Source organism: Dendrobium catenatum, unplaced genomic scaffold (assembly GCF_001605985.2).
Source record: "Dendrobium catenatum unplaced genomic scaffold, ASM160598v2 fragScaff_scaffold_725, whole genome shotgun sequence".
NCBI lineage: Eukaryota > Viridiplantae > Streptophyta > Magnoliopsida > Asparagales > Orchidaceae > Dendrobium > Dendrobium catenatum.
The window spans coordinates 565,008-573,664 of record NW_021319187.1 but is presented as its reverse complement, the minus strand read 5'-3'; the positions used below and the strand labels follow the sequence as shown (position 1 = coordinate 573,664).

The 8,657-nt window shown below is 35.6% G+C and overlaps 1 pseudogene; it reads left to right on the top strand.

Moving 5' to 3' along the window:
* Window positions 1–1,094: 1,094 nt before the first annotated feature.
* LOC110097008 lies at window positions 1,095–5,975 on the top strand (annotated as a pseudogene).
* The last annotated feature ends 2,682 nt before the right edge of the window (window positions 5,976–8,657 follow it).

Below are 8,657 nucleotides of genomic sequence, written 5' to 3'. Positions count from 1 at the left end.
GGCCTTCTTGAATAGAATGCTATCACATTCTTAGATCCTGATTATTCTTCTCAATTCACACCTTTGTTAGTTCAGTTTGGTTAAGTGTTTTGAAGTGGCTGGATTTTAGTTATGGAGTTAAATTCGACCATTTATTCGGGAATTTCTAATTTTGGAACTCACGCTCATAAATGCTAGAAATGAGTTCCATTTATGTGGTTAGGTAGCTAGTCTTAGTTTTGGTTTTTATTTCTATACTACTATATAAGTGTGGTTTGGGATTCCACCCAAATATAATCATAGCCTTTCATTTAATTTATGAAAGATGAATCTCAACCTTTCATTTTAAAAAATAATTATTATGAATAATAATTAATAGTTTAAAAAAATAATTAAACAATTTAATGCCACTTAGATACATTCATACTAAAATAATTTTACTCTTTTTCCTTCGTGGGTTAATATTTCATCATCTAATATCACCTCTTTCTCTTTTCTTGCCTTTTGTCTTTACTCTTCCCCTCTTTGCTTACCCTAACTTATTGACTTCCGAAACGTTTCTTCATTTCTCTTACATTTCTCCTATTATTTTGGGTCTTCTGAACTTCTTCAAAGTTAACTCTCTTCTTCTATTCAAGATCGATTTACCTTCCTCTTCCTAGAGCATCCAATGGTGCGCCTCTTCGGTTCTTCGGTTTGTATTCATTATAACTGTTACGCCTCTTAGTATTTGTATTCATTGCAAATTCTCAAATTAAATCTCCATCTCTTGGTTGTCGTACGACTTTGCCTGCTTTTGCTAGCCGTGAAGGTAAACTGGCTTGCTTTTCCTCTTCTCCATTTCTTCATTATTGTTTGACTTTCTCTGCGAATGTAATGATCTTTCACCCATTTTGCAAACTTCTTCATAAAATTAAGTTTGTCTAGAGATGCCGACCAAAATCCTGGCCTCGCAAAAAAACCAAGAAATCATTGAAAAAGGGAACACACCCAGCAGAAGCACTGTGCGTGATATATAGAATCCTGAGAGAATGCATCTTCTCATTCCTCTTGGCCTTCACATTAGGGCTTTTGCTTTATGGTCTCAGAGAAATCTCAGATGAAGAGGAGAGATGATGGCGAGTTATGGATCGGGGGATGACTTTGACTACTTGTTTAAGTTGGTGTTGAATGGTGATTTCGATGTGGGCAAGTTGAATATTCTATCACAGTGTTAGCACTTATCATTACATAAGTGAGCCAACATATCAGCATATGCTTCTTCCACTACTCTGACCAACAAGGAAACTGCTCACAACCGAATATGCATTCTCTCCACCTCCTCTCAGTAGAAGAATAGTGAGAACTAACCACCTTTACAAATATAAATACAAGTATTGTAAAAGCTGATTTTAACCATCTTGATGAAATGAAATGACTGTATAAAAAACTACTTTCATCTTCTTCATTATTTAATTTTCATTACTGTTCTACTTACTTTTATGTTTAGCTTCTTTTAGCATGGTATCAGAGTTGTATGGCCCTACGGCCATTTCCAACACCTCTTCATGGCTGAGAGCAATACTTCTTCCCCACAACATGTGTCAACTATCATCACGGCGGCTGCTGAGTTCAATTTTCCCCCTCTTCTCGAATTTCTCATATCTAACATCAAACATCTCGTAAAGATTCAGCTCAATTCCGACAACCATGCCATATGTAAGCTACATGTACTTAAGATCTTTGTAGCTAATGGTTTTGAAGGCTTCCTTACTGGAACCCAAACCCGTCCTTAGCAACACATTTCCTCTTCCCCCGGTGAAATTTCTCTTAACCCCGCCAACCAACAATGGAAACTTACCAATCAAAACCTTGATGCATCCCTATTTTCCACCATATCCACATCCATTTTATTGTGTGTTCTCACTCTCCACACCACTCACGAAATCTGGACTACCCTTGACAAACGCCTACAGTCGACCAACCGCTTAAGAGTTCTTCAACTCAAAAAAGAGCTTCATAACATCTCCATGAAGGTCTTTCCATTACTCAATACCTAGCTCAAATTAAAACACTCGTTGACAGCATATCTGTAGCGAGTTCACATCTTGATATAGAGGACATTATTCACTACATTTAAAATGGTTTTCCACCTTCCTATAATGCTTTTAAGACCTCAATCCACACAACTCTCACTCCAATCAGCTTGGATGATTTGTATTCTCTTTTGTGTAGTGAAGAGATTAACATTCAAAATGATCAGTCAAAATTTGCTGCTCCTCTGGCTGATTCAGCAACCTTCTACACGTACAAAGGTCCTGCTACTAAAGCATTTATTAAAGATATTTCACGCCCTATCCGTGGTCATTCTCCTTCACCCCGTAGAGGTTCTACTGGTCAAACCAATCGACCAGCAAACAATCAACACCCGATATGTCATATATGCAGCAAAGTTGGACACACAACAATCACATGTTGGCATCGATACATGCCCTCCCACTCTGCAGTTCCACAAGCTCTCTTCTCTCAGCCGCTACCACCAACTTCTGCAGATTGGTATTTGGATTCCTGGGCATCTTCACACATTACCTCTGATCCTTCTCAACTTCAGCAATCGCACCCTTATCAAGGCTTTCATAGCATCTCCATAGCCAATTGAACGTCTCTACCAATTCAGCAAAATGGCACTGGAATCATTCCATTACTAAACTCTCACCATAAGCTACTTTTTCATAATTTGCTTTATGTCCCTCCCCTCACTCACAATCTTCTTTCTATTCACAAATTAACAACTGATAATAATTATTTTATCTCTTTTAAATCTCATGGGTTTATCATAAAGGACAATCTGACCAATCAACAATCCTTTATGGTCATAGTCGAGATGGCTTATATCCCATCTCCACTGTAACTCAACCAACTACAACAGCTCTCCAAGCTTGTCTAAATCTATCTTCACTATGGCATGCGCAGCTAGGTCATCTACATCCACAAACACTGCAGATCCTAGATCGAAACAACTCCTCTTTATGTATTAGCAGTACTCCTTATATTTTGCACTACTTGTAATGTGGCCAAAAGCCATAAATTTTCATTTCCGCTCCATTCAATACAAACGCAATTTCCTTTATCACTTATACATTCTGATGTCTAGGGCCCCGCCCCCATTCCATCTATAAGAGAATATTTTTACTATGTAATTTTTATTAACGATTATTCGAGATTTTGTTGGTTATATCCTATGCATACGAAGGCGAAAACTCTTCATAAATTTCTGCATCTTCTTTATATAACAGAAAAACAACTTAACTACAAAATAAAAACCTTGCACTCAGATAATGGAGGCGAATATATCTCAAAATCATGTCAAGCATTTCTCTCCAATCATGGCATTACTCAACAACTAAGCTATCCATACACAACTGAACAAAATGGTGTATCTAAGCTCAAACATCGGCATCTCGTCAACACCACTCATACTCTACTACATGATGCCAACTTACCACTAAAATTCTGACTGGAAGCATTACTCACTACAAACTATCTAATCAACTTTCTCCCATCCAAAGCAATTTAACTTGACAATCCATAAAATCTACTTTACAAACATCAACCAACCTATTCACATCTCAAACTCTTTGGTTGTCTCTGCTTTCCTTGGCTTCTCCCCATAAGCAAAAACAAGCTTTAACCTCACTCTACTAAATGCATTCTACTAGGATACTCCTCTTTGCATAAAGGATATAGATGCTACAATCTACAAACCGGTCAAATTCATATTTCTAGACATGTAGTTTTTCATGAAACTACATTCCCATACAGTAAATCTCCTCCCTCCACAAAATCTCATCCTTCAACATCCCTTCCCTCGCCTCTCACGCTACTACCTATATCAGCCTTACCATCCATTACTCCATATATTGTGTTAGCCTCTAATTCTATCCCCATACGACCCAACTCACCAACTATTCCTCATATTCCATTTCCCCTAATTGATACTTCAAATCAGCTTTTACCCTCTAGTTCTTCCACTCTACCACTCAATCCCATTGTCCTCTCCACACACCCCATGCTCACTAGGTTCAAAACATGTAATCTTAAACCTAAACAATTTCTTAATTTACCTGCTACCTCCACCTCAAATCCAACACCAACCTGATACACTCTGGTCGTTAAACACCGTTCTTGGAGATGTGATATGTCTAAGGAATTTAATACTTTACAAAAACAAGGGACTTGGTCCCTTATTCCCGCCCCTCCCAATACAAATATTCTTGGTTGCAGATGGACCTACATAACTAAGCTAAAATAAGATGGCACAATTAATTGATACAAGGCACTATTAGTAGCTCAAGGATTCAATCAAGTATTTGGCATTGATTGCAAAGATACATTTAGTCCTATTGCAAAAATGCCTACAATTTGAATCCTTCGCACAATTACAATCACTTGCAATTGGCATGTGCTTCAATTGGATATTACAAATGCCTTTCTACATGGCCGGCCCAAGAGGATGTTTATATGCATCAACTGCAAGGCTTTACTGATACATCTTATCCATATTATGTATGTAAGCTCCACAAAGTGATCTATGGTCTGAAATAAGATACAAGATAGTGGTTCCATACCTTCACATCATTTCTTCTCAATAAAGGTTTTATTTTCAGTAAATCTATTCCCTCTCTCCTTATATTCAGTAAAAATAACATTTATCTATATTTGTTGGTCTATATAGACAATATACTTCTCTTTGGCAATGATTAAGCTGCAATTTCAAATTTTATAGCTACACTCAAATCTGAATTTTCTCTCAAATACCTTGGCCATATCTCTTTCTTTCTCGACATTCAAGTGCTTAAAACAACAAATGTTTATTTTCTATGACGTATTCTTATTGATTTTCAAGCAACTTCCACTACACCTAGCACTTTGTACTATGACAATACATCGTCAATTGCTTTGGTTAACAACCCGATATTCCATGTTAGAACAAAACACATTGAAATCGACTTTCACATCATAAATGAACGCATAGCTTCTCAAGAAATTATAGTTCATCATATCAACACAGTCGATCAACCAGCAGTTCTACTCGCCAAATTGCTGTCCTCAGACAGATTTCATCTTCTTCGCAACAAACTGACGATCCAACCTATAGCTCATCAGTTTGAGGGGGGTTGTTAGCACTTATCATTACATAAGTGAACCAACATATCAGCATATGCTTCTTCCACTACTCTGACCAACAAGGACTCTGTTCACAACTGAATATGCAGTCTCTCCACCTCCTCTCCACAATAGAATAGTGATAGCTAACAACCTTTACAAATAGAAATACAAGCATTATAAAAGCTGATTTTAACCATCTTGATGAAATGAAATGACTGTGTGAAAAACTACTTTCATCTTCTTCCTTCTTTATTTTTCTTTACTTTTCTGCTTACTGTTCTATTTAGCTTCTTCTAGCACGCAGTTCACGAGAAATGAGTTCAACCTCAAATCGAAGTCTACCATCAGGGTGGAGTTTGCCACCAAGAGCTTGAATGTTGACGACAAGATTATGAAGGCTCAAATTTGGGACATTGTCGGTCATGAGAGGTATCACGCCATCACAAGTTCTTATTATCGTGGAGCTGTGGGTGCATTACTTGTGTTTGATGTCACCCGTCGTGCAACATTTGAGAATATCGAACGCTGTCTAAGATAGCAAAGGGAGCACACATATCCAAACATTGTTGTTATGTTGGTCTAACCATCTTTATCTTCTTGTTGTATCAACTAATTATGGCAAAGCATTGACAGAGAGGGAATCATTGCTTTTTATGGAAACATCTACTCTTGAGTCCACCAATGTGGAGAATGCCTTTTTTGAGGTTTTGACTCAAATCTACCAAATTGTGAGTAGGAAAGGAGTTGAAGCTGGTGAAGATGCAGCTTTAGCTATTCCAAGCAAAAGGGAGAGAATTGATATAAATGATGATTCTTCTAAAAAAAGGTTTGGTTGTTGCTCTAATTAGGTTGAAACAAAACATATGAAGATTTGCAGGTCACAGTAAGTATATGATTAGGAAAGCAATAGATGATCTCGTTTCATTACATACTTTATTTCATCTTCCTAGAAATCTATAGATGCAGATTTTTATATTGATAGACTAATTTTGAAGGCCTGCTATATTTTGAAATTTAGCCTATGAAGTATCTTCTTTTTAAGGAAATTAATTGTTCGAGCGAAAAAAAAAAGTCCGTCTAAAGTTTGTTTTTCCCTATTACATTTCTTCATTGTTGTTCGACGTCGCCTGCTTCATGTGAGATAGAGTTTTAACTGAGTCGCTAGCTTCTTAGCCTCATTCGACGAAGTTCCATTCCTATCGAATTGGATGTCACGATAGTTCGACGAAATAAATCGAAAATAAAGATGGGAGTAACGATGGAGCTTGCTCGTAGTGAAGGATCTCACCTTCTTTGCCCAAATCCCGTAAATTTGCTTTTCTCCAGTATTTAGTAAATTCGGGATATATGGAAAAAGAGGAAAAATATGGATTTATTTTGCTGTGAAATTTAAAATATTCTTAAATCCCATTTGGCAGCATAAATCCTATTTATATCTTGTATCCAAACAGCCTTTTCCTTATCCGAAGAGAGGTTTCTTTGAAAGCATTGAGCTCAAGACAGAAGGTGTGCTTCTTATTTTAAACATTTAATGTTGTCCTTGTACAGGATCTGCAGTACCTGGAAGACAAATACACAATCACACCAGCAAACAAACAAGGAAAAGGCACAAGAAATACCTCTGTATTCTATGTATTCTCTATGAGTAAAAACTTTGTAAAGAAGATAACAACTTCCTCTTCCTTTCTCTACTCTCCTATAAGTATTTTTCCTTCCTAGCTAATTTCATCTATTTTAGAAATATGGTAAAAAGTTTGTAAAAAGTGATGTAAGCTGAAAATGGCAAATAGGTAGTGGGAGCATAAAAGTTCGTTAGAGCTGTTAACTTGTCCCGTCGTTATTTACTACCAAACCTGTACTGCATCATTTAAGTCATTATACTTCTTTTTTATGACTTTTTTGTTGAATTTCTTCTAATTCTTTTTAACCATTTTGTATCTCATTCTCATGCAATCAGCTTTCCAAAAGCAGGAGCAAAAATATTTTCTCCATTTACAGACCAAGCCAGTTAGAAAAGGAAATATCTTAGAGGACAAATGGAAGAATGGATCAACAACTATCTCTTGAAAGTAAAGAAATGTTGTCTTCCACTACCAAAATTTTTAACTATCTTTGGGAGTGTAGCTCATAATAGGTCTCAGATAAGGTAGACAACTGGCAATCATGGCCATGTTGTCATGTTCACTATAGCTTTGTCTTTGTATTTATTTAAAAAAAAAGTGGATTTTAAAGATGGTTCTCTTCTTGTTTTTCTTGCATGTCCAATTTGGGTATGGAGGGTTAAGGATTTTTTATAAGGGATTTGTTAGCTTGGCTGAAAATTTGGTTTTTTTTTATTTTTTTTTTAATTTTTTATTTGGGGACATTTAGGTTAATTAAGGCAAACTTACACACACATCACATACAAAAGCTTTGAACTCAAGACCTATTGGTTGATAATCAAAGCTCTCAATCAATAAATCAAGATGAGATGCATAAATTGGATAAAAATTAAATGCTTGCAAGAAATTTTTCTATTATGTTTGGTTTAAAAGTTATTTTACCGAATAGCTAATTTCCTTCTTATATCATTTAAGACAAGACAACAAACTGGATAATTTTAAATGATTATTTTGTATCTTTTAAAAATATTATCTTACAATAGTTGTAGATCACGAAAAAATGTTAGATTTCCCAATATATACTAATTGCCAAATTTTTTTAACTGAATAACAAACTAGCACATCTCATTCAATTAAAAAATTGAATTTCATTTTTTCTAGCTCATAAAAATGTGGGTCAGCTTCTACTCCAGTTGTTGGATTGCCACCTATTCGTTCTTCTAGAAAAAAATATTGTAAGTTCTTCAAAAAAAATAGTTGAATCAGCACTTGAAGATCAGAGACGTCGCCCCAAAGCTTGCAACCATTAAAAAAAAAAAAATCTTTGTTAAAATCAACATGGTAGGGATTCCCATTGGAAGGAAAGATATACTTGTTTATGATTGCTATGAAAAACTCTCTTCAGGTTATATTGCTTAATCCTTCACAATTGTCGCAGATGTGACTTGTGAATGACTATATGTTCATCTGTTATTGATATTTATTTGGTTGGTATACAAAATGATGCTTTTTAAACTAAGCTTGAGAGGTTGTTGTTGCCACCATAGGTATGGAAAGAAAATTGAGAACTTTGATTGATTGATATATTGTGACATATTTTAGATGAATTTGTTATAATTTGAGTCTAAAACGCTAAAGGATTGACAACAATAAGGTGAAAACTAAGGCTATTTTTATTTGGTTAAACGTTTTTGTATCACTCACAACTCCATGAAAATATTTATAAATGATTTTGGATGATTTTTCATCCGTTTGTCTAACTTCATATAACATTTTCCTGTATGTTGATAGCTTAAATGGATTATATTGCTACAATGAAGGAGAACGTAGAGAAACATGCAATTACAGGCTCACTTGATGGGTGCGATTAATATACTCTAATCTATGTGGTTGATGAAGGTGACAGAATGTTGGTTGGTGATGTTCCAT